Source organism: Desmodus rotundus, chromosome 10 (assembly GCF_022682495.2).
Source record: "Desmodus rotundus isolate HL8 chromosome 10, HLdesRot8A.1, whole genome shotgun sequence".
In the NCBI taxonomy this organism is placed as follows: Eukaryota; Metazoa; Chordata; class Mammalia; order Chiroptera; family Phyllostomidae; genus Desmodus; species Desmodus rotundus.
The window spans coordinates 58,007,374-58,034,650 of record NC_071396.1 but is presented as its reverse complement, the minus strand read 5'-3'; the positions used below and the strand labels follow the sequence as shown (position 1 = coordinate 58,034,650).

At 41.9% G+C, this 27,277-nt stretch overlaps 1 protein-coding gene and 1 pseudogene across 3 annotated transcripts in view; both read left to right on the top strand.

The window, feature by feature from the left end:
- Positions 1 to 27,277, top strand: part of EEFSEC (eukaryotic elongation factor, selenocysteine-tRNA specific) — a 365,489-nt gene that overhangs the window by 19,952 nt on the left and 318,260 nt on the right. The window lies entirely within an intron of this gene.
- Positions 18,708 to 19,946, top strand: LOC112322832 (farnesyl pyrophosphate synthase pseudogene; annotated as a pseudogene).

The following is a 27,277-nucleotide window of genomic DNA, read 5'->3' as shown; positions in this document are numbered from 1 at the left end:
TGTCTGCTGGACACTCTTCTAGACCCTTGATCATCTAACTGCACCCTCCAAGCCAGGTCCTGAGGGTGATGTTTCTCCTCTATATTGCATAGCTCATAAAAATGGGACTCCAAAGTCCAGAAATGGAGCAGGTGTTTAACCCGGTCTGATTTCTGAGGACCTGATTTGCCCAGGAGCCTCCAACCTTAGCCCCACGCTCATTGAGGAGCAGTTTAAGGATAAGTCAATTTGTCAAGGGGGTAGGTTTGAGGGTGAGAGGTGGGGATGGGTGGGGTGGGAGGTGTGGTGGGGTGAAAATGGAGACAACTGTACATGAATGACAATAAAAAAAATAGAGATTTCTGCTTCCATTCTCCCCTGGATTATTTGAGTTGTTTTTTGTTAATTGGTTCTTTTATTTTCTTATGCTGTATGATTAGGCTCATGCTGCTTTGAAGTGGCCTTGGTTCACTTGGAGTGGGAAGAACATAGTTAACACAGTTATCATCTCTTGGCAGGAGAAGAAACAAGTTTTGCCGTTGAGAGAGAAGTTGACTTTCCCTCTTTCTATATCTCTTGTGTTATGATGATGCCTCTCTTGTCTTGGGGGAAGACTAAAATAATTTCCTTTGTTTCTAACCTGCTTCCTGAGGATATTTATTTGCACAGGTGCTACCGAAAGATAAACCTGACTTTAAAAAAAAATAAATTAGTGCTTGGAATTATTAGCATTGACCTGCTTGGCCTCAGAAACCTGCCCTGCCTGGCCTTGTGGCTTCATCCTTTACCATAGATTTATTTGAGTTGCTTAAAGCTCTGGCAGGGTCAGTGGCTTGTTCTTGATCATCTGACACCAAGATGAGAGTTCTGCCTCCCCAATTTTATTGCATTGTGGCACTTTTTAAAAAATACCTCTGTTTGTAGTCACTTGCAGATGAATTTCAGGCCTTATGCCATAAGCACCAAAGACCCTAGTGTGTGTGTGTGTGTGTGTGTGCATAAGTACTCAGTGTTCTTTATTCTTTAAAATGATCCAGGGCATATTCAGAGATCATTCTCAGAACTTATTCTCTACATAAAAAAAGACATTACGTAAGGAAGTTTCCATTTTTTGAGCACTTGTTATTTGATGCCCACAGAGAAGTCGACCAAGAAAAGATTGGGAAGGAAAGCTGGTTTTTTTATTTTTATTTTTTTATTATTTTTTTAAATATATTTATTGATTATGCTATTACAGTTGTCCCATTTCCCCCCCCACTCCACTCCATCCTGCCCACCCCCCTCCCTCCCACATTCCCCCCCCCCCCCCATAGTTCATGTCCATGGGTCATACTTATAAGTTCTTTGGCTTCTACATTTCCTACACTATTTTTACCCTCCCCCTGTCTATTTTCCACCTATCATCTATGCTACTTATTCTCTGTACCTTTACCCCCCTCTCCCCCTCCCACTCCCCTTATTGACAACCCTCATGTTCTAGTTGTTTGCCTAGTTTGCTCTCGTTTTTGTTTTATGTGTGGCCGTTAATAACTGTGAGTTTGCTGTCATTTTTACTGTTCCTATTTTTGATCTTCTTTTTCTTAGGTAACTCCCTTTAACATTTCATATAATAAGGGCTTGGTGATGATGAGCTTCTTTAACTTGACCTTATCTGAGAAGCACTTTATCTTCCCTTCCATTCTACATGATAGCTCTGCTGGATACAGTAATCTTGGATGTAGGTCCTTGCGTTTAATCTTGGGTAATGTAATTATGATGTGCCTTGGTGTGTTCCTCCTTGGGTCCAGCTTCTTTGGGACTCTCTGAGCTTCCTGGACTTCCCAGAAGTCTATTTCCTTTGCCAGATGAGGGAAGTTCTCCATTATTTGTTCAAATAAGTTTTCAATTTTTTGTTCTTCCTCTTCTCCTTCTGGCACCCCTATAATTTGGATGTTGGAACGTTTCAAGGTGTCCTGGAGGTTCCTAAGCCTCTCCTCATTTTTCCAAGTTCTTGTTTCTTCATTCTTTTCTGGTTGGATGTTTGTTTCTTCCTTCTGGTCCATACCATTGATTTGAGTCCCCGTTTCCTTCTCATCACTATTGGTTCCCTGTACATTTTCCTTTGTTTCTCTTAGCATAGGCTTCATTTTTTCATCTGTTTTTCGAACAGATTCAACCAAGTCTGTGAGCATATTGATAACCAGTGCTTTGAACTGTGCATCCGATAGGTTGGCTATCTCTTCGTTGCTTAGTTGTATTTTGTCTGGAGCTTTGAAGTGTTCTGTCATTTGGGCCATTTTTTTTGTTTGTTTGTCTTGGTGCGTCTGTTACTTTAAGGGGCGGAGCCTTAGGTGTTCACCTGGGCGGGGTAATGCTGGTCGCTGCGCTGTGACGCTGTACGTGGGGGAGGGGCCGAGTGGGAGCAATGGCGCCCGCCTCACTCTCCTCCGGATTTCAATCTTCCACTCCGATACCCACAATCAAACTGGGCCACTCTGGTGCTGGTTCCTGAGTAAGTGGGCCTGTGCACACTCTAGGCCCCTGTGGGTCTCTCCAACAACCTCTCTTGTGAGGCTGGGAGTCTCCCCTGTCGCCCCAACCCCCAGGGGCGCTTTCAATCAGAGGTTTGAGGCTTTATTTCCCCCAGCTGGAGACCTGGGTTGCGCAGCGGTCTGCTTCGCTGCCCGCCGTTCGTCAGGTTTATCTGTGGGCGAATGTGGTGCCGCAAGGTGCTACCCGCCACTCTGCCTGCCCCACTCTCCGCCACTCTGAGTCCGGCCCTCTGGGTTTACCTGTGCAAATGTGGGACCGCAGGGTCTGCTAGTGCTCGGACTGCCTGCGCCATTTGTCCCACACTCCGCCAGTCTCAGTCCCGCCACAGCCACGCGAGTCCTCTCCACCCAGGTGCCTGTCTCCGCCCCTCCTACCAGTCTGGATGAATGATTATTTTCTGTTTCCTTGGTGTCAGTCCCCCTTGCTGTTCGATTCTCTGTCAGTTCTGGTTGTGCGAGGAGGCGCAGTGTGTCTACCTACGCCGCCATCTTGGTTCCCCCGGAAAGCTGGTTTTTGCCAATGCATTGTTTACCATTAGCTTTCCCCATGGCCAAGAGAGGGCTGACAATGTTTCAGAAAATCTCTGCAGGGGCTTGGTCAGCACTTTCCAACAGATTTTTCTGTGATGATGGGAATGTTCTGTGGTGGCACAGTCCAACATGGTAGCTGTTAGCCATTGGAGCTATCAAGCACTTGCTCTGTGGCTAGTGCAACTAAGGAACTGAAATTTTAATTTAATTTAAGAATGAATAGGTAGTTCTAGATCTTAGTGTCTAACTGCTTATTGGGCTGATATTCCCCCCCAGGGAACACCATAGGCCCTCAGACTCCATATCTGTAAGACCACCCTCTTCACTTCCTCACCTTCTCAGTGAAATGATATCTCCATTCTCCCAAGGCACAACCTTTGATATGATGCTCAGCATGCCCTCCTTCTTCGCTTTCTTATGAATCAGTTACCAGGTCTTGTCCCTCCTGCATGTCCTTTAACCTGTTCAGTGTCTCTGTAACTATAACTGTGTCATTAGGGTGAGCCTCCTTTAGCTCCTGACTGGATGCATAAGACATTCCTTCACAGTCTCTGATTCCTGCTCCCTCTTAAAAACTACCTTCTCCTATGTAGCTGGGAACTCTTTCTAAATTGCTAATATAATTATTTTTCTTTCCTGTTTAAAAGTTTTCAGTTGTTCTCCATTGGCATAAATGCCAAACTCCTCAGTATGGTTGACAAAGCCCTCTGGATATGTCTGTGTTTCCCTGTCTGTCTCTATCTCTCTGTCTCTCTCTTCGGACTCCAAGCTTACTGAACTACTTGCAGATCTCTGGACAGATGCTTCTGGGTACATGGAGTTTTGTGGGAAGCCTCACTGTTGGCCCTCCATAGCCTGGATTAGGTAACCCTCATCTGCATACCCTAGGATCTCATTTTCTCCCCATCTGTTGTCATTTTCTGTTTACTGGATTTGTTTTCCACTGGACTTGATCTGTTTGAGGGCAGGGGCCTATTATCATTCAACTCCATCTTTAAGGGCCCAGGACAGGGTGTGGCATAGAGTAAATGTTTGGTACATGCATAAATGAGTAAATGAATGAATGAATGAATGAATGAAGAGGTCATTTCCCACTGCCTGCAGCAATTACCCACCCTCCTGTAGTACTTTAAACCACTGGCCACACAGAGTTCACAGTGGAGGAAGTCTGCCTTGAGGTTAGATGAGTTAATCTTTCAGTGGAAATTCAATCCTCATATTTCATTTTCAGGCCACTTTCTGTAGCAAAGTAGTTTAACTCAGAGCAGATTTCTTCTGTGCTGATGGTTAATTTCATGGCCCACAGAGGGTCAGCACACCAATGCCTGGAACAGGCAACCACAGCCCAACTCACCTCACACGCTGAGGTCCTGGCAGCTCTGTTGTTGTAGAGAAGCAGTTTTCAAATATCCTTCAATGGACTGATTTTGAGTTAAGAGGGGTGACTTTCTTAAGAACATTTTAAAAAGCTGTAACATAGATCCCTCCCAGACCGTATATTTTCCTTTCTCTACGTAGTTCAAAGGGATTGAGTTTTCTCATAGGTTTTTGCCGGCAATCCTCAGCTTGACCCTGGTTGTTTAAATCTGCTGAAGGAAATTTGAACAAACTTGTTCTTTGGTAATTCTTCTGCCTCTGTGAACCTTTAACCTTAAGGTTTCTTTCAGAGCCAGGGGCTGCATTGTCACCAGCCTTCCCTGCTGGGGCTTTCAAAGGGCACTGTCTAGTGTGTCTGTTTTCACTTTGCTACTAGAGTTCTTTTGAGGAAGGGTATTAATTCAGACCTGATTCTGAGACAGGACGAGGACTTTTAAACTTGCCCCAGAGCTTGGGGTCAGGGAAATGAGCATAATGCAAGCCTGTAACTGGTGCCAGTGGTTGTTCTACAAATAGTGTATGAAGGTAAAGGCAGTGGAGGCTCTCCAGAGATAGATTGGTCATATTTGCTGTCTAGTGGGTGACCCCCTGCTCTGTCCAGGTCTTGTTAGACAACATGACAAAAAGAGGTTCCTGTCTCTGATGGTCAAGCTTTGGGCCTAGAGTTCCTTCCAAATGTAAACTTTCTGGAGCACCACGTTCTTATGAACTTGGGAGGCCATACATGAACTTGGGATTCATTTACCATTATAAAAATAAACCTGCTCGGGAAAGACAGGAGGCCCCCAGAGGCAAGAGGGTGGAGATTTGATGCTGTTTCTGTTATCTTGCTCTTAGGTTCTGACTTACCTCCATCAGCTAGCTAGTTTCACCATTTAGTTCTTCATGTGTTTTCTCAAAGAAAAGCCCAAAGACACCTGAAAAATGTGTGACAACACAGTAATAAGCCTCTGTGGGCTTTGGGGTTGGTGTCTTGGGTCCTTGACTCCTCCAGTTGTTCTCAAGGCAGTTCCATGTTTGTTTTGTTACTCACTCTTTGCAGTAGGTGGGGGGCTGTTTGAGCACCTGGCCTGGCTCCTTGGTTTTCTTTCATTTCTTCTCCCCAGATTCTTAATGTCCTGAAGATTTGGCTAGGTGACCTTTTTCCTTAAGATTAGACATTGTAGAAGTAAAGGTGTTTCATTACGTTAATTCAGTCAAGAAATCCCAAGCAACCTGCCATATGCTAGGAGCTGGGTTTACATTGGTGAACAGGGCAGCAGTGATTCCTGCTTTTATGTACCTCACTTCTAGTAGTGTGGGGGACATACATTACAGAAGTAAACAGAAATTTTCAGAATTATAAATTGTGATAGTGCTATGAGAAGGACAATACAGGAGGCATAGAGAGGGATGAATAGATGTGGAGAATCTAGTTTGGAGACCAGGGAAGGCCTTTCTGAGGAAATTAAGTCTATGCTAAAATCTGAAGGAGGAACAGGAGCTGGTCACTGAAGTGTTGGGTGGGAGTGGCACATGTGAGAGTTTTGAGGCAGGAGACAGATTAGGTTGTTCTACAACTAAGAGGGTCAGTCTGGCTGAATGTATCAGAGATGGTTTTACAAAGAGACTTGGTATGGGGCTGGTATATTTGGACCTTACATTACTCAATTTTGCTGGAGGGTAAAGCAACTGCATGCCTTTTCATTCTGATATGAGGACAGAGAGCAAGAGGGAGGGAGATACCCAACCTCTGGAGGTGTCTGGTCTCAGCATGGCCGTTCTGTTGGTCTTCTTCCATCCATAGTATTCTAGGCTTCTGGTACTGCACCCCTCATTTCTTTTGCGTAGTCAAGGGAAGGGCTGAAGTGGAAGAAAGGTCTGGCAGGTAATCTTGGCATACAGTGAACCAGAGTTTTCACAGCTCTGTGGCTGTGTTTAGTCGTTTAATATTAGCGCATTGACTGCTTATGATTCACAGTCAGGCAGAGGTTCAGGTTATATTCCTGAACCACTGTACCAAGCCCTAGACATCAGAAATGGTAAGTTAAGTAGCTGAAGTCACTGGTACCCAACTTACCTTCTGACTATTGATCAAAGTCCATGGAGCACACACTGCTAATTTTTTTCCTTGTTCCTTATACTTCTGGGCTTCCCACTGGGTTGAAGGCATTTGAAGGGAAAATTTTGCCTTTATTCTTCCACAGAAGTGAGTTTGGCATGACACTGGCCCAGTCTGGATTGTGCCCAGAAGGGTGGAGGAGTGGGTGCAACATTTGGATGGTTTGTAGTTCAGAACTTGAGCTGGAGGCTTAGAGAAGACCAAGGCCTTACCCTGGAGGTTCTTTCCAAGCAGGCCAGGCCTAGCTTGGCCTGGCCTCAGACTTACGTGAATATTTTTATGCCTTTGAATTTCTCAAGTTCTTTAATAAGGTTATATTCTTTAAGGCTCTTGTGAGATGCCATTTTGGTCTTTTGGGGACAGAACCCTGTCCCTAGGTTGGAGGAGAGAATGTTTGCAGGTAATCCTACTAGGTAGGGGCTCTTCAGGAAGAAGAGGGATGTATTACTGAGCTTTAGGGGATTCCTCTGAGAAAGAGCAAGCTAGGTTTCCCCTGCCTTTTTTTTCTTCCCTCTAGAAACAAATGGAATCTCTTTTCTTAGCAAATATTTCCTAGATAAAAATAAGTACTATATACTTGTTCTTGTAGATTCACTCTAGTTGTTTCTAAAAGTTTTTAAAAGTTCATAAGAAGAAACTTTGCATGGTAACCAATAAAGTTTCTTTTCGAGGAATGAATATTTTCTAGGAAAGATAATAGTCAGTTATTTTTGGTTTGATTTCTTCTGCTGAATCTTCCCCTGTTCCTCTTATCTCAAAATCTGCTCTGGAAGGCAACCTGGGGACATTTTAACAAGCACCCTGGTGACAGGTGTGTGTCATCCTTTCCCTGATACATTTCCAGGCCCCAGAGAGGTAGCTGTACAGTTGCAAGCCATCTATGGGGAGTGGGTGGAAACCATCTCCATGCTGACTTCTGGACTGCTTGATGCACAAGAGGGCAGTGTTTGCTTATAGTCCTGGGTGGAGATGATCAGGTCAGCATAGTTAGAATGACCTCAGACTCTTAAGACAAAATAAACTGTAAGCCACAGTCACAATGGCTTGCCTATATGCCTTTAAACACCTGACTCCTCCACAGTATAGTTGCTTGCTATCCTTTTTCTTTAAAAAGAAAAATATTGTTTCTTTCAACATTTTATTTTTAAATTAGTAAAATTATGGTTTGCAGCATTGTACCTAAAATGGCAGAGGTTAAAAAGTATTCTAAAGCAGAACAACTACTTTCTGATTAAAAACCACACGGGAAGGGTTTTGTTTGAAGCACGGGCCAATGTATACTCTCCCTCTTTTGTATCAGTGTAAAGATGATCTGACTTCACTTTTCAAGCATTTGAAGATGTGGACTTTAGTCATCAAACCTTCTTACACTGTTTTCTTTTTCTGCAAGTTTATGTTATTAACCAAAGCAAAGAATTTCCAGGAGAAAAAAAGGTGATCTCCTTGCCTTCTGGAGGTACTATGTGCTATGTGAGATAGACCATGTCTGCTTTTGTATAGGATTTGCCTATTTTCAACTCTCCTGTGGTGATTTTTTTTTTTTTTTTTTTTTTTTTTGTAGAAGCTTTCAGGCCAGAAAGGCCTATTGGTGTACAATCCTGTCCCACTAGTTTCCAGACTATTCCAGAATTGGTGTCTCATACCTTTTTTGGTCCCTGCCCCGCCTGGAATTACTGATTTGAGGTGCCTCCAGAATGTTAACACCCAAAAGAGCTTAATGTACAGCAACAGCAGTAGGGAGGTCTAGCACCTTGAGGAGACGCTGGAGATGATGGTGAGGTTAAAGGAGCTGTGCCTCAGTTATGGCCTGGACCTGGCTTTTGGCACTGCTGTGGCAGGGGCACTTCATTTTGCCTCTCTGAGCCTGTATGTGCACCTCAAATGCAGGTGATTATCTTTCTTGGGGTAGTTGTTTAGAGAAAATGTCTATAAAGCTTGTGGCACACAGTAGGGAGTTTTTGTGATGTTTGTCCTTCTGGCCTGGACCAAGTTATAAGCATATGGGTGGGGGGTTGTAGAGACACAGATAGGGTGGTAGTTCTTTTATTTGATTGAGCGTGTCTGTTGCTCAGCCCCTGGGAGCATTTGCAGCAAGACAAATGAAATCTAGGTGGGGGTTGCATGTTGCCAGATCCTCTGATATCCCTTAAGGAGAATAGCTGGGTTCTCAGGCTTAGCCCTGTATGAAAATAGACATCTTCTACTCTTTTCTAATCACAACGTAAATCTTCCAAAGTGAGTGTGTCTATGTAAAATAGATGCTCATATGCTGTGGAACATATTAGTATGTGTGACATCCTCACATAGTTTAATTGATCAGTGGCATTTAATACATAATTTGAATTCGACAGCATTGAGTGAGGAGATCCATGGCTGGCCTTCTCATTTGCTTTCCCATGAAGCTCCTGTCTTGGCTTTCATTAGAAGGGTCTGGGTAAGAAAGGAAGATTTTTGATCTGCAGGCTTTCAAAAGAGGCTAATACTATGTTTTTCCAGGAACATAATTTCTGAAAAATGCTGGAGCTCTCAATTTCCAAAGCAGCCTAGTTTGTAAGAGGAATGTAAAGTTGTTTTTACATGTGGCTTTGGGATTGTTGTCCATCTTCACTCCTTAAGGCACGGTTGGTGAATGGGTAAGGGGACAGATGTTTCTTGGTAGTAATTTCCAGCCAGATTCTTGAATGCCTTGTATACTCTGGGTCACCATCAGCTCATAATGGAGCATAACCGAGTGAGAATTTCTGCAATGAAAGACATGAACGACACATTGGAGAGATATGATGGTGGAGATAGAGTGCATTCTATGAGAAAATATTTCCCATGCTATCTGTAAAATTCAGATTGAATAACCATTTTGAAGTGCTCCCTTTAAAAGAGTTTCCTTCCACAAGCATTGCAGCTGAGTAAATACCAATATTTTTTATTTCCCTTCTCCTTATCGGTCCCTCCACTGAAACATTTCTGCATAGCCTATCTGGTTTTTAAGTGAACATCAAATTTGAATTATGATCCTCATTTCAAAACAAACTGCTGCTTTGCTTTAGCATTTGGAGGTAATTATCAATATTTACCAATACTGAGGAAGAACTAGAAAAGGAAGAAATGCTGCTGAAAATGGTGTTCCCAAATGAAGATAGCGGGGAGGGGTTGTATGTGTTGTGTGTGTAGTATGTGTTGTGTATATATGGTAGGAGGGCTTGATGGGCCTGGCCTGACACTGGATAGCCTATCTGTCTGGCTTCAGCCTCATTGCAGTCTCTCACAGATGGAAGAGGAGGACTGTGTGGACCCTATTGTATAGCTATTTTGGGGGACAGGAACTATGAAGAGGCTGGGAAAGCTATTCCTGACACCCGTGAGAAATGCTTGATCTGGCCTCTGCCCTCTCAGAAGCCCTCCCCTCTCTGTTTTCTCAGGGTCTGCCATGGGCCTGGTAGGAGTATCCTTTGGTTAGAAGGGCAAGAGAAACTGAGGGATGCTCTTAGACCTTTGTGGGCCTGAGGTCTCACACCCACAGCCTGGAATGCAGATGAACATGAATAAAATGTGCTGATATCCCACATAAAATACAGTTTAAACATACTTACATCTGCCTTGAATCCAAAGTTGCTAGGTGACATTCTCTTACATCTTCTTAGTGGACATTTTATACAGCTTTAAGTAATTTCATTTTTTGCAGTTTTCTTTTTGTATTTTGGAGCCAATAAAATTTTTTAAGTTTACTAACACTGTAAACTTTGGTACTTTGCTTGTCATTGCTAATTAATGGCTGCCTTTAGGAAATCCAGAGGAGGTTTCAGACTTTGCTTTATAGAACTTCCGGAGAGTTAAGGTACAGTGCAATAGGCGTGGGCTCTGGGTTCAGAAAGATTTAAATTGGAATTTTGCCTCTTCTGCTTGCTTATTGTGTGACTGTGGACATTTTGTGTTTCCTTAGTTTCTTCATCTGTTTCAAAAAAGGAATAATACTTACATTTGGGTTTTGCTGCTAGGATTAGCAGTAATAACTATGATATGGTTAACATGGTTCTGGGTGCAAGGCAGAAGTTCAGTAAATGGAAGCAGCCCTCATTATCACTGTCGCCTGTAGACCAGCACTGCAAAGTTCGACACAGGAATGTCTCCACTTCATAGGTCATTGGGGAGAGTCAGACACCCCTTTCCCTCAGCATTGCAGACAGCTAGAAAGAGCATTGAGATTATGCAAGAGCTATGTTTCAAAGAAAGAAATGAAATTCTTGAACTTTTTTAAGGCAAGGAAGGGGAGGGAAAAAACAGATTCATTGTTTTAGTTGGCTATTCAACAGGATACAGGACAAAGCTGGCCTCTCTTTCCTAATGTCATCATTGACATTCTTTTTCTTTTTCTTCTTCTTCTCCTCCTCCTCCTTCCTCCCCTTCCCTCCTCCCTCTCCTCTTCCTCTTCCTCCTTTTACTGCAACAGAATCCCCCTTTGCTCCAAGGTATTCTCAGTTTCTGAGCCTGGTATTAAATCTCATGCTTTGGAGATCCTCTAATGCTAGGAAGTATTTACTCTTTTGCAGTCTTTGGTCTCTTTTTCAATATTTCCTGTTGCTTTCAAAGAGAGGTGCCAGGTGCTGACCTGAAGCTAGTTTTGAGGCTTGTAAGAGTGCCTAAAGAGGGGCTGTGATATGGGGGAGCTCTTGGACATGCTCTCACAGTTCCAGGGCAGTGGGAGTGGTAACAGTGAGACATTGGAGTGAGCAAAGTTTGGAGGAAGATGGGTGTGGATGGAAAACTGGACTGACTTCTGGATAAAGGTTGCTTGGGGTATCAGGCCAGGTAGAGACTGGCAGATGCTAGGGGAAATTCTCTGGGAGGGCTGAGAAAATTCAACATCACGTCACCATTTTTTTTTAAACATCACCTCACCATTTAATGAGTATCAGCAAAGTGGGCCCTGCCAGTCCAACAGGCTTTGAAAAGCCCAAATGAAAAAAATAGGGTAGTTGCTTTTGGAAGACTCAGTGCTGGGAGAAGCCAGCTGGGCTTCTCTTTCAGAAAGCAGGAGAACATGGGTTCAGTTGTAAGCCACCTAATTAGGCACCCAGTCAGTTATTCTGGTGATGTGCTTGGCCCAAAAGGCCTGTATTTGCATCTTATCCTTTTTTCCTTAACAGTGGCTTGTGACACCTATAGCTATGCTTATTTATAAGAAGTAGTGGAAAGAGCTGGCCTGGGCATGCTGGCCCAGGTTTAAGCCCCAACTCTGGGTTAGCTTGTGATGATGCACTGCTCAACCTCAGTTGAACCTCAGTTTTTTATGCTGAACCTCAGTTTTCTCAACTTCAAAATGGGGAGAATCACTTTGCAGGTTTCCTAAAGTTATATGTAGTGTTTATCTCAGTGTCTGAAACCTATAAAGTAATCAATAAAGTGTTAGCTCTTGTGACAATTAAATATGATTTAATTTTTAATTTTTAAAAGACTTTATATAAAAATAAATCATTTGTCAGAAATCTTATATTTGGTTGGGAAAGCAGGCTAGATGGATGGTGTCTGATAGCATATGTAGTATATGATTTTCACTTCAGCTTTTAAATTGGTGATAATGTAGTTGGAAGAAATTCAGTGAACACACTTGAAGTAATCAGAGTGTAAGTACTTCATTGTGTTGATCTGGCTGTAAAATTGTGAGTGCAGTTGGAATTGAAGAGAGGAAGGCCCACGATGGGGAAAGATGGTGGAAATCAGAAGAGAAATATGGATGGTTTCTTAGGAAGCAGCATGTTTTGTCTACCAGGAGCTATCAGTTTGTAGGAAGCCTTGGCTTGTTTTGTGTTTGGAAGCTGATAGGTGCCAATCACTGCTGAATGCAGATGTACCCAAAGATACATAATGGAAGCTTAACTTTTCTTTAAATAATTTTTGCATCAGTATTAAAAAAAAACAGTATAAAACAGTATAAATGCAAACATGGTATGATTTTAAAAGCTTGAAGTTTAGAGTCTAAGAAACAATTTGAATCCTGGCTTCAACATTTGTTAGCTGTATGATCTTGGTCAGAGATAGCTTAACTTCTCTGGCCCTCCACTTCCGGGTCTGCAAAATAGGAAAGAACTGTTTCAAGGATTAGAAGAAATACATATCTGGTATACAATAAGCTTTTAGTAAACATAGTTATTGTTATCACTATTATTTTTCCTCCTGATAATAAAGGCTTCCAGTCTCTTGTGATTCTACAATACTTTGCCAGTTATAAATGTGGGCTTGCCTGAAATACTGTAACTTTTTCTGTAGTATGTATAACTGTATATACTGGAGCATTGATTCAGTGCTGTGGAGAGGTTTATAAATGAATTTATGATTTAAGTTTTGGAAAACTCTTTTTCGTTAACTCCTTATTTTAAAACCAGAACAGAAAAAGCCCTTAGTAGTTTATTATTTTTACAGCCTGAATGAGGCTTATGTGTATGCCTGGGGAAAAATTCAGAAAACTTTAGTTCTGTAAAAGATGTGTGTGTGTTGGGTGGGGGGTACCCTCATTTAAATTGGGGAAACAGATTTTTCCCTTTGAATTTACTATTTATTTTTGAGCATGCACATTTCCAAATATATCAAATATAAATGAATTTAAGGTTTTAGATTAACAATAAAACATGAAGTCTTTACCGGGGATTAAAAAGGTCTTGCTGACTTTCAGTTTCCTCCAGATTTGTACTACTCTGAAATTTCTGGATGCTTTCCATCTCTAGCTGAGCCAGAAAATACCTCTGTTTCAAAAGTGTAAAGAACTCTGCATCTAGTCAAATCTTATTACATTAAACTTTAAAGAACCTCCCACATTATTTTGTTTTGCATTTTGTTATAGCACATATTGCTTAAACTAAGTGGGAAATTGGCTGTGGATTTTAAAAAATATAGAGAATACTGATTTTTGTGTAATTTATCTTAGAGGAGCGGGCTCAAGTTTGGTTTTATAAATAGGAATATTAATTTGCAAAGAAATGAATGAAGGGTAGCAGTCAGGAGATGACATGTGGCACACTTAGAATTTGGAGAAATCACAACCATAAAGTATGGCTAGACATTTCTTATATAAATGGATAGGCTGTCTGGTTCTCAAAAAAAATGCTCGTTAACACAAACACGCCAGACTTCAAGGTGGATTTCAGGTGATTGGATTAGTTTATATATACTTTGGTACATGTGTGGAAACTCACGGCAAAATAGTGTACAACAGTAGATGCACGTAAGCAGATAAAACAGAGTTTGGAGTCATGAGTTATGTAGTAAAAATGAGCGGACTAAGTAATTTTCAGTGAAGTTTTTATTATTTTGGAACTAGATCTTTTTAATTGTTTTAAAGGAATGTCTCTTTTGGACAACTTTGAAATATAAAAACTATCTTATTTTCCTGTAAAAGAAACATTTAAATACCTCCCACACCCATAAAGTGTTTCATCATATAAAGTGAAACTGGAAGTAGTTTTGATAAGTAACTTATATTTGGGGGGCTGAGGAGAAGCACTAGAAAATTCAGTTTCTGAAGCTCATTTTTTATGAGAAGTCAGCAGCATCCAGACAAATTATCATGTGAATTTTTTCTCTAAATTTTGCTCCAATTGTATTCACACTCAAAGTTATTTTAAAAGTGAAATTTCTAAATAAAATTTTCTAAAGATTAGTGCATTTTGGGGAAGGCAAATTGGTAGAAGCAATACATAAAATCCAAGGACAAAATGACATGTTTTTTCCCGTTAAACTCATTTAATGTTTGATGTTTCAAAACTCATATTGAATCTTACAATGGAAAATTGGTGATTCCAAAAGCCCAGGACCTGAAATAAATTCAGATTGACTTACTGTTCTTCTCCTGTACCGTCTATCAGAACCTTTTTACTTTACCACTGACCAAAAGCTGCTTCTTACAGTTGGCTATACCTTATTATGTCAAATTTCCAAATCTCTGTTATTATTGTGATTGTTGTTTTATTGTAATAATTATTGTTGTTACTATTAATCAACTAGCTTTGGATGTTTGTTGTGAAAAGACTCAGCCTTGCATTTTGATTAATGGTGATTAATGGGTGGGAGAAGCTAGCTGAGTATGAAGCCATACAGGGATTTGATATATATTTCTAGGGCATTTTCACTGTGATACTGGGGATTGAGATTTTTGTTTTTACAGGCTAGAAAGGTTGCTGTGAATTCTATTGCTTGGGAATCAAAGCTTTAATTCTGCCTTGTTCTGGTAAAACAAAAATTAGCCCTTGATACTCTTTTAATCTCTTGAATGAATAGGACCTAATTCTGAATCTGATTTTACTGAAGCAGTCTCTCCGTTTCCACTTCCCAAAGTGGAAAAAACATGTTCTGTGCAGAGAAATGTGAGATGCTGGCTGCATGGGGGACGAAAGGGGTTAGGAAGCTATTTGCAAAACTACTTAAAATAAATTTGTGGGGTCAAACATGAAACACAGTTGCAACAGAGAAAGGAAAAAAATGCCGTAGGTCAATCACCTAAAATAGCATAGGCATTCATTCACATTGGCTAGAGGATTGTGTATTTCTTGCTAATCAGATAGAATCAGTGTAGATAATATTTGAGTATCTGCATCTAGATCTCTTTGCCTCTATATCAGGGAAATTAACTTAAAGGGGCATTTCTTACTTAAAGGGTTGATTTTAGGAGAACAAATACCATTTGGAAGAGAGATGTTAGCTGTTTACCTCATTGTCCAAAGACTGCTCAGACTTGATTGTTGCTCTCCAACTTGCAGTTTGTCCATCAGACACAGCCGGGGCAGATAGGCTTGCGTTAGCACTTCATTTAAAAGCCATCAGTACTTTTAAATTAAACATGAGAAGTTATCTTGGTGAGGCTCTGAATTGGTGGTTGCTGGATCATTGAATTTGGCCCACAGTTTAGCAAGTTCAGCAGGGATTTTGGAGTCTGAAGCAATTAATATGCAAGTACATTTGAGTCAGCAAGGTAGGAGATTACTGTCTTATCAGGGTAAGAAAAATTTCTTTCCCCAACATCCAAACTTTTTAGGAGATAGATAAAACCCATTGTTTGAGGTTCATGTTTGAGAGTGACCACATCAAATTGCCAGATTTTAACCACTAAAACAAAAGAGGGAATAATTATATTAAAACAAAACTTTTGGCCTATTTTGTATTTTGCATTGTGTGTAGTTTAGAGGAGATCCCAGTTTCCAGTTTCCTTTATCACTTTTTTTCCTTATTTGCTCATGTGGGTTGGAAGAAAACTTAATTTTCTAAGTTGAAAAAAATCATTCATTGAACTGATTAAAGCACAGAAGTTGTTTTTGTTCTGTCAAATTGAGTACTTAAAAAGACAAAACTAAAAAGGATTTTAACATGTAGCTAAACCTTCGTGTGTCCCATAAATCCAAATGTGCTCCATCCAAAATGCTGTGTGATTTCCTGACCAAATGACCTGGCTTGGAGTAACAGTTATTTCTTTGATAAACCCCTTCCCCTTGTACAGAGCGAGAATCCTTATGCCTGTATTTTTTCTTTTTATTTTCACCTAGGAGGCAGCTTTTCAGACATGCTTATGCAGTTTTGGGGTAGGGTATGCTTAATAATATTTCCTTGTCTTTATTTTTTTTTAATATATTTTATTGATTGTGCTATTACAGTTGTCCCATTTTTTTCTCCCCATATTCCCCTCTGCCCTGCACTCCCCCTCCCACCAGCATTCCCCTCACCCCCTAAGTTCATGTCCATGGGTCATACATATAAGTTCTTTGGTTTCTCCATTTCCTATACTATTCTTAATCTCCCCCTGTCTATTTTGTACCTAACACTTATGCTTCTTATTCCCCCCATTCTCCCTCCTCCTCTTCCCCGCCAATAACCCTCCATGTGATATCCATTTCTGTGATTCTGTTCCTGTTCTAGTTGTTTGCCTAGGTTTTTTTTAGGTTCGGTTGTTGATAGTTGTGAGTTTGTTGTCATTTTACTGTTCATAGTTTTGAACATCTTCTTTTTCTTAGATAAGTCCCTTTAACATTTCATATAGTAAGGGCTTGGCGATGATGAACTCCTTTAACTTGACCTTATCTGGGAAGCACTTTATCTGCCCTTCCATTCTAAATGATAGCTTTGCTGGATACAGTAATCTTGGATGTAGGTCCTTGCCTTTCATGACTTGGAATACTTCTTTCCAGCCCCTTCTTGCCTGTAAGGTCTCTTTGGAGAAATCAGCTGACAGTCTTATGGGAACTCCTTTGTAGGTAACTGTCTCCTTTTCTCTAGCTGCTTTTAAGATTCTCTCCTTATCTTTAATCTTGAGTAATGTAATTATGATGTACCTTGGTGTGTGCTTCCTTGGGTCCAACCTCTTTGGGACTCTGAGTTTCCTGGACTTGCTGAAAGTCTATTTTCTTTGCCAGGTTGGGGAAGTTCTCTTTCATTATTTTTTCAAATAGGTTTTCAATTTCTTGCTCTTCCTCTTCTCCTTCTGGCACCCCTATGATTTGGATGTTGGAATGTTTAAAGTTGTCCCAGAGGTTCCTAAGCCTCTCCTCATTTGTTTTGAATTCTTGTTTCTTCATTCTGTCCTGGTTGGATGTTTATTTGTTCCAAATCATTGATTTGAGTCCCAGTTTCCTTCCCTTCACTGTTGGTTCCCTGTATATTTTCCTTTATTTCACTTTGCATATTTCACTTCTTCCTCTATTTTGTGACCATTCTCAACCACTTCTGTGAGCATCCTGGTTAAGTATTTTGGACTTTGCATCTGAAAGGTTGGCCATCTCTTCATCTCTTAGTTCTGTTTTTGGAGCTTTGATCTGTTGTTTCATTTGAGCCATTTTTTTATTTGTTTTGGCACACCTGTTACATTGTAAGGGGCAGAGCCTTAGGTATTCTCCAGGGCGGGGCAATCCACTTTGCTGTGTTGTGGTGCTGTATGTGGGGGAGGTGTCTGAAAGGGAACAATGCCAGTTGCTTGGGTCTCTGTTGGCTTTCAGTCACTTCCCTTGCTACACACAGGCAAATTGGGCCCTTCTTGTGCTGATTCCTGGGTCTGTGGGTTTGTGTACATTCTAGGACTTTGTGGGTCTCTCCAGTGAACTCTTCTGTGAGGCTGGGACTTTCTCCCCCCACTGCAATTCCCACAGGTTTTTAGTGCCAGAGGTTTTGAGGCGTTATTTCCCTGTTCTGGAACCCTGGATTGTGCAGTCTATCTCGCTTCCCAGTTGTTGCTGCTGGTTTATCGTCAGGCAAATGTGGGACCACCCAGTCTGCCAGTGGCTGCCTTGCTGTGTGTCCTCTCCACCCCTGCTGCCCATCTCCCCCTCCTACCAGTCTGAATGAATGTTTCTTCTTTAACTCCTTGGATGTCAGACTTCCATACAGTTTGATTTTATGGCAGTTCTGGTTGTTTTTTTGCTTTTAAATTGTTGTTGTCCTTCTTTTGGTTGTGCAAGGAGGAAAAGTGTATCTACCTATGCCTCCATCTTGGCTGGAAGTATATATTCTTGTGTTTAAAATGAAGAAAGTAAGACCTAAAGAATTGTGAGGATGGCTTTGAAACAACATTTGTAAGATGCTGGTGCAGTGATAGGCAACAATATCAGATGTGAAGATACATCTTTCTCTCCTCCTAAACTTAGTAGGAGACAGGTAGTCCTGTACTCAGGGGATGTGGGAGGGCTCTGAGGGAAGAAAGAGCACTGGGCCAGGGGATGGGAGGAGCTAGGAGCTACAGGTAATTGAGGCTTGGAAATTGTTTCTTTTACTCAAGAAGAGGGGACACAGCAGTAAAATTTAGGCTTTGAAAATCATGTGTGACTTAAAAATAAAACATGAAAAAAGTGGCTCATGGAGACCTTTTACTTTTGGAAGTTTTGATTTGACTGTCTGCCTGACTTCAGGAATTTAGGGATGTCAGTAATTTGGGAGAAGACTCTTACTCCTGGGTAGCAGGCTGCCCTTTTGCTAGAGCCTGAGCCTGCCCTTTTGCTAGGGCCTTAAAAGTGTATAGCCTTGGCTTCTTGAGGGTCCTTCAGGACATGACCTTGGAAAGCCTAGCCAACTTACCATATTCTTTGGACAGATGACACAGGGACCCAGACTGGACGTGAGTGGGCGTGTGACCTGGCTGCCTGATAGAGGGCCTCCAGGGTTTCCTGTGGGGCCTTGCCTTTCCTTCCAACTTTTCTATTTCAAATGAAGGATAAAATACTTTGGAGAATAACTTTCATTGTTTCTATTCTCAAATCTTTTTCTGTGTGTGGAGAGCATTCTCTGTTTTCTGTCTTCCCATCAAAACCCTTAGTCTGAAAAAGAACCCGCATCCAGCAACAGAGTACTTCACTCCTCAATATGAATGGAGACCAGAAATTGGATGTTTATGACCAAAAAAAGCAGTTTCATCCAGCACTTCTCCAAGATTATCAGGGTTCTGGATGAGGATGACATGGGGCACCCAGAAAGGAGGTGCTATTGCCTGCCTCAAGGAGGTCCTGGAGTACAATGTCATTGAAAGCAAGTACCAATGGGGTGTGACTGTGCTGATCACATTCCAGGATCTAGGGGAACCAATAAAGCTGGATGCTGACAGCCTCCAGCAGGCCATGACTGTGGGCTGGTGTGTGGAACTGCTCCATGCTTTCTTCCTAGTGTCAGATGACATTATGGATTCATCTCTCACCCAATGGGGGCAGATCTGCTGGTATCAGAATCCAGGCATAGGTTTGGATGCTATCAATGATGCAATTCTTCTGGAAGCATGTATCTACCGACTGCTGAAGCTCTACAACCAGGAGCAGCCCTATTACCAGAACCCGATCAAGCTCTTCCTGCAGACTGAGATTGGACAGACCCTGGACCTCATCACAGCCCCTCAAGGCAGTATGGATCTTGGCAGATTCACTGAAAAGAGGTACAAATCTATTGTCAAGTGTAACACAGCTTTCTACTCCATTTACCTTCCTGCAGCTATTGCCATGTATGTGGCGGGCATTGACGGGGAGAAGGAACATGCCAATACCAAGAAGATCCTGCTGGAGTTGGGGGATTTCTTTCAGATTCAGGATGATTACCTTGATCTCTTTGGGGACTGCAGTGTGACGGGCAAGATTGGCACTGACATCCAGGACAGTAAATGCAGCTGGCTGGTGGTTCAGTGTCTGTAACTGGCCTCTCCGGAACAGCACCAGATCTTGCAGGAGAATTATGGACAGAAGGAGGCTGAGAAGGTGGCCGGGGTGAAGGAGCTATACGAGGAGCTGAATCTGCAGACTGTGTTCATGCAGTTTGAAGAAGACAGTTACAGCCACCTTATGGGTCTCATTGAGCAGCACTCACCGCCCCTGTCCCCAGCCATCTTCCTGGGGCTGGCACACAAGATCTACAAGTGGAAAAAGGAACCTAGAGACTACCAGGGCAGGGAGGGGAGGTTCTCAATAAATTATAGTAAGTCCTAAAAAACAAAACAAAACAACCCTTAGCCTGTGCCAACATTCTTCTGAGTAGATCCCATGTACTTGGCAAATGGATGGGTCTCCTGAGCACTTTTTTTTTTTTTGGTGTTTTCAGCCATGGTCCTTAAGTCTCAAGGGATACTGCCATTCTCCATCCTTATTTCAGAATTAGGGGGTAGGGGGAAGATACCAACCTAAACAAAAAAGAAGCCTTGATATGAAATGGAAGTAGAACTTGGCAGTGGCTAGTGGAGATGTGTATGATAAGGGGTTTAAAGTGTCTCTCCTTTGAAAAGTCTTTTGGAGAAGAACTTGTCTCCCAGCATGTTGGTTCCTGGAATACACCGCAACTGGGCTAATAAGGGGTGGGCTCCTTCTCATTGCTCTGAGGCTGCGTTTCTTTTACTTGAGAAATGTCTTGAATAATAAATGAAACATGAGCAATGCAAGTTAAATTCTTACTTACTTATTTATTTATTTAGTGGGAGAAAATACCCAGATGAAGTTTATGGACAGCAGCTAACAATAATAAAGCTGCATGTTTGAGTGTCTCAGTACCTCTTAATCCATGGTATCTCATTTAGTCCCTCAAAGAGTTCTGGGAGGAAAGTTTTTTGTTTATTTGTTTTTTACATAAATGAAGAAAAGGTGACTCAGAGAGGTTAAGTAAGTACCCAAAAGTATATATCAGGAAAGTGACCGATACAGGATTTATAAAACAGTATTATGTTTTTAATTTTTTCATTAGGTAATAATACATGCACAGGGTAGAGAATTCAAACAGTACTAAAAGGTATACAGTGAAAGGTATGTCTTCCTCTGGTCTCTGTGCCTAGTCTCCTATTCACCTTCCTCCCAACATATCAATTTTTATTTATGAATGTATTTTGGAGATGAGTCCATATCAGTGTGTAATAGCTTTATCTTACTCTTTTTAAAAGAAATTTATTGTTGTTCACGTATAGTTTTCTGCCTTTTCCCCCTTCCTTCCCCTTACCCCGTCCATCCCCATGTCCCTCCCCTGATTCCAGCCCCCTTGGGTTTGCCCATGTGTCCTTTATAGTTGTTCCTGAAAACCCTTCACCCTTTCCCCCCCATTATCCCCTCCCATCTTCCCTCTGGTTACTGTCCATTTGTTCTTTATTTCAATGTCTCTGGTTATATTTCGCCTGCTTGTTTGTTTTGTTGATTATGTTCCAGTTAAAGGTGACATCAGGGCCAAGAGGAGGTGTAGGTAGACACACCGTGCCTCCTCGCACAACCAAAAGAAGGACAACAACAATTTAAAAACAAAAAACAACCAGAACTGACAGAAAATCGAACTGTATGGAAGTCCGACAACCAGGAGTTAAAGAAGAAGCATTCATCCAGACCGGTAGGAGGGGTGGAGACGGGCAGCCAGGCGGAGAGGACTCACTGCAAGGTGGTGACTGGAGGACCAGGTGATCCCATACTCACATGCGGATAAACCAGGAGGAACAACTGGGGAGCGAGACAAACTGAACAACCCAGGGTTCCAGTGTGGGGTAATAAAGCCTCAAAACCTCTGACTGAAAACTCCTGTGGGGGTCGAGGTGGCAATGGGAGAAACTTCCAGCCTCACAGAAGATGTTGTGGGAGAGACCCACAGGGTCTCAAACCAGGACTCAAATCAACAGTGTGGAGGCAGAAGGAAGAAAGAAACATTCAACTAGAACAGAATGAAGAAACAAGAACTCAAAAAAATGAGGAGAGGCTTAGGAACCTCTGGGACAACTTTAAACATTCCAACATCCAAATCATAGGGGTGCCAGAAGGTGAAGAAGAGCAAGAAATTGAAAACTTACTTGAAAAAATAATGAAAGAGAACTTCCCTAACCTGGCAAAGAAAATAGACTTTCAGCAAGTCCAGGAAACTCAGAGAGTCCCAAAGAGGTTGGACCCAAGGAAGCACACACCAAGGTACATCATAATTATATTACTCAAGATTAAAGATAGGGAGAGAATCTTAAAAGCAGCTAGAGAAAAGGAGACAGTTACCTACAAAGGAGTTCCCATAAGACTATCAGCTGATTTCTCAAAAGAAACCTTACAGGCAAGAAGGGGCTGGAAAGAAGTATTCCAAGTCATGAAAGGCAAGGACCTACATCCAAGATTACTGTATCCAGCAAAGCTATCATTTAGAATGGAAGGGCAGATAAAGTGCTTCCCAGATAAGGTCAAGTTAAAGGAGTTCATCATCGCCAAGCCATTATATAAAATGTTAAAGGGACTTAACTAAGAAAAGAAGATAAAAAATATGAACAGTAAAAGGACAACAAACTCAACAGCTATTAGCAACTGAACCTTAAAAAAACAAAACCAAAAACAAACTAAGCAAACAACTAGAACAGGAACAAAATCACAGAAATGGAGTTCACATGGAGGGTTATCAGTGGGGAAGTGGGAGGGGGAGGAAGGGGAAAAGGTACAGAGAATAAGTAGCATAAATGGTAGGTAGAAAATAGATTGGGGGGGGATAAGAATAGTATAGGAAATGTAATAGTCAAAGAACTTATATGTATGACCCATGGACATGAACTAAAGGAGGGGAATGTGGGTGGGAGGGTGCATGGAGGGCGGATGGCAATAAAGTGGGGGAAATGGGACAACGGTAATAGCATAATCAATAAAATATATTTTTTTTAAAAGTTGAGATCATATAGTATTTGTTCCTCACCACCTGGCTTATTTCACTTAGCATAATACTGTCCAGTTCTATGTATGCTGTGGCCAAGGGTAGGAGCTCCGTCTTTCTCTCTGCTGTGTAGAATTCCATTGTGTAAATGTATCATAGTTGTTTGATCCACTCATTTGCTGATGGGCCCTTAGGTTGCTTCCAGCACTTGGTTATTGTAAATTGTACTGCTATGAACATTGGGGTGCATAGGTTCTTTTGGATTGGTGTTTCAGGGTTCTTAGGGTATAATCCAAGCAGTGGAGTTGCTGGGTCAAAAGGGAGTTTCATTTCTAGTTTTCTGAGGGAATTCCATACTGTTTTCCATAGTGGCTGCACCAGTCTGCATTCCCACCAACAGTGCACTAAGTTCCCTTTTCTCCACAACCTCTCCAACACTTGTTTTTTGTTACTTTGTTTATGATGGCCATTCTGACCACTGTGAAGTGGTATCTCACTGTGGTTTTAATTTGCCATCTCTCTGCTGGCTAGTGATGCTGAGCATCTTTTCTTATGTCTTTGGACCCTCTGTATGTCCTCCTTGTAGAATTGTCTGTTTAAGTCCTTTGCCCATTTTTTAATTGGGTTGTTTGTCTTCCTAGAATGAAGTCATGTGAGTTCTTTATATATTTTGGAGATCAAACCCTTGTCTGAAGTACCATTGGCAAATGTGTGTTCCCACAAGGTTGGTTCTGTTTTCATTTTAATGCTGTTTTCTTTAGCTGTGCAGAAGCTTTTTATTTGGATGAGGTCCCATTTGTTTATTCGTTCCTTTGTGTCCCTTTGTCTAGGGGACATATCTGTGTAAATATTGCTGCGTGGAATATCTGAGTTTTTCCTGTCTATGTTCTCCTGAAGGATTTTTATGATGTTACAACTTATATATTTAAGTCTTGTATCCACTTTGAACTTACTTTTGTGTATGGTGTAAGTTGGTGATGAAGTTTCATTTTTTTTGCATGTAGCCATCCAGCTTTCCCAACACCATTTGTTGAAGGCCTTTTTTTTTTTTTTTCTCCATTTTATACTGCTGCCCCCTTTGTCAAATATTAATTGACCATAGAGACTTGGGTTTCATCTTATTCTTTTTAATGGAAGTCTCCTCTTCTACCCCCTAAGGATGATTCTGTTATTTCAAACAACACTGAATGGACTTGGTTATTTTATCTTTTATATTTGTGTTCCTGATTATAGGATAGGTTCCTAGAGACAGAACTCTGCCTGGACATGGGGCTTTCTTACTTGCAGGCCTGTGTATACACCATTGATCACTCTCTTCTCAGTTGGGTTTAGTGCTGTTGTCCTTGCCCAGACTGGCCAGGGGCTGCCACCAGCCCTTCTGCCCACAGAAAGCTGGTGACAACTCTTTCTTTGGCTCTTGGCCTACCTCCTGCTTGCTACTGAGGGGCCGTGGTTTGAGTAGGTTCCGTTGCTGGAGGGAAGGAGCAGTGAGAGGCCTTTCCATTTTCCCTGTTTTGTGTTCTGTCATCTTGTTCTTCTCTGGAATCCCACTGGCACAGGCTTGAATTCTAGTTCTACTGTTTTATTAGTTGAGTGACCTTAGGCAACTTATTTAATCTTCCTGAGCTTCAGGTTTATAATGAGTAAAATTGGTGCTCATAATACCTACTTGTGAGATTAGCTAAGAGAAAATAGAGTAATACTCCTGCTAGTAGTACCAGTAGTTAGCATTATTGAGCTTTGATTGTGTCAGGCACTGTTATAAATCCCTTAACTTGTGTTATCTTATCTCATATCCATTATACCCATTATTTATCATATCTCATCCCAGAGGTGATTATTTTTTAGAAGATAATTATTCCAAGGAAGAGTCTTCCTTGGAGTTTTCCAAGGCGCGCTGAGTTTTGCTTCTAAGAAGTTTTGCTTCTTACCATGCTTATTAGGAATGTGACCTGGAACAAGATACATCATCTTTTTGTACCTTTGTTTCCATGTCTGTACCACAGGGATAGTAATACTTTATCTTCTCATGTCATCGTGAGGACTGATACATGCACAGCACCCTGCCCAGTGCCTGGCACATAGTAGGTCCTCACTTAATGTGTTGGTTCTTTTTCTTCTTTCTTTTGCTGATTCATAGACTACTGGAGGAAATTTGAGGGTTCCTCAAATGTGTTTATTTAATGACTTGCTGTAAAGTCGCTTTCTGTTCACTGTCCCTATAGGAAAGGATTGTATATACGTTAGTATTTAATTGGGGGAGGGGAATGGGCACTACATATTCTGAAGTTTAAGTCTGACTACTTTCTGTTTTGCCTGAGAAGATACTATACACTGCCAGCAGGAGCAGCATTGCAGATCAGGACTTCTTTTGTCACCACTCTTTTAATGTTTCCCAGAGAGATAGTAAGAATAAATGGAGAGACATCACAACAAACATAGGCGCATTTAATTGGTCTGGCCTTCCAAACATCCACAAATCCCACCAACAACTACTTTAATGCTTTCTTGTATCTTCCATCAAGTTTTTTTCATGGTGATAAAATCTACATAATGTACAATTTACTTTTAAACCATTTTAAATATATTTTATTGATTATGCTATTACTGTTGTCCCAAATTTTCCCCTTTTATCCTCATCCACCTGGTATCCCCCATTCTGTCCAGCAGTCTCACCTGAGTTAATGTCCATGGGTCATGCATATAAGTTCTTTGGCAACTCCATTTCATATACTGTTCTTAACATCCCCCTGTCTTTTTTCTACCTACCAATTTGTACTTAATCCCTGCACCTTTTCCCCCATTCTCCCCCTCCCCCCACCCAACTGTTAACCTGTCAAATGATCTTCATATTTATGATCCTGTTTCTATTCTGCTTATTTGCTTAGTTCATTTTTTAGATTCAGTGATTGATAGCTCTGGATTTATTGCCATTTAAATGTTCATAGCTGTGATCTTTTTTTGCTTAAAATTAGTCAGTTTCTGTCACTTGTGAGGAAAAAAAAATCGTTATCAGTATCTTAGTGAATGGGCCTATGCAGTGAAGGATGGATGTCATTTTTTTTGGTACAAAGGTGCATTTTGTACCTACCAGGAACAGGGCATTCTGAATGCTTAGGCACTGAAAACACCCTGGCAGGTAAAGGATGGCCCTGCCTGGTAGGACTCATTGTGTTGGAGTATAGGGGATAGCAAATGTGCAAGAACCAAGAGAGCACTGTAGAGATTCTGAGGCTCTAGGATAATCAGGGAAGGCTTTCAGAAGAGGTGAAGTTGCGGTGTGGAGTCTCCCTGGAGGTACAGGAGAGATTGTGAGTTTTAGGAGAAGGTTACTGTGTGTACAGGGGCTCAGGAGCCTGAAGGATTCTGGATGTGAGGGATGGATGATTGACCACCTCAGAGATTTATGTGGTTTTAAAGCAGGGAAATGAAGGTCTGTGGTTTACAAAGCTAACCCTGGTGCAGGGAGAGTAGAGGCAGGAGAGGCCAGGAGACCATTTTGGAGGTGGGGCTGCAGACTGGGTGGTAAGGTGGGGATGGAAAGGGAGGAGGAGCCCCAAGTTAGGGTTGGTAGACTGTTCAAACCGGGGGGGGGGGAGGGGGGGGGAACTGGCTCCCTGTTTGGGATAGCACAGTCTAAAGAAGGGGAAGGGAAGAAAGAGGGTAGTTAGAATAGAATGAGTGTGAGGTGTGGGTCAGAACTCTGCTGCAGGGAGTCCTGGAAGTCAGGCAGGGCTGGGGCAGGCCCAGGGACAGCAGCTTCAATGCTCCTCTTTTGTGGGGTAGATGAAGGGCTCCATTTGACTTTGTTTTATGCCAGTCAGGTGCAGCTTTTGGATTCTTGGCTAGTTACCATGTTGCCTCCAGCAAAGGTTTGGCGGCCTTGATATTATTGACCCTTTATGCTAGATGGTGAACATATCTGCCTTGCAGACCTGGCTCTGGAATCAGGTATTTGGAATGCATAGCTAATGTGTTCCACTCGGACTTTGGTATTATTATTATTCCACAGTATCACATCTAATTGACTATTTCCAAACATTCCTCTACATTTTGACTATACAAGCAAGGTAGGTTGCCAGCAGCCCCTCTTCACTCAGGCTGTCTCATCTGTGAAGTGTGCTGGTAACCCCCCTACCCAAGCACCTAGCTCCTCTAAGCCCTGGTTTATCTCCCAACTTCACCCCCCTGTCCTTCTGGCCCTCCTCACTTTGGAGATGGATGATGGGCTATGGTGTGCAAAGGACAGTTTTAGCTCTATGACTTCCATTCCCTCCCTACGTGTCGATCTGTGTGGAGCTGGATGGGCAGGGTTGCGGAGGTACCCAGTGCCTGGCATAGGGGTAGTCCTGAGGATCAGTGTTCCCAAGTTGGGTCACCCCCACAATAGTGAGATCAGCAATGGTGTTAGGCGCTACTCAGATCAGGTGATGCTGAGTCGTCTGGTTAGTGAGTCCTTGCCTTCTCAGTCTTTCAAAGAGAGAAGGCCATAGTCTCTCTGAACACTGCTGATTCTCCTTCCTGATCAAGAGCAAGTGGCTCACAGAAGGCAAAAAGCACAGCAACATCATTTAATAACGTATTTTTTGGACTATAAGATGCACCCCCCAAATTTGGGAGGAAAATGTGGTGTGTCTTGTAGTCCGAATGTATCTTACCTGGCTCTCTGGGGGGTGGG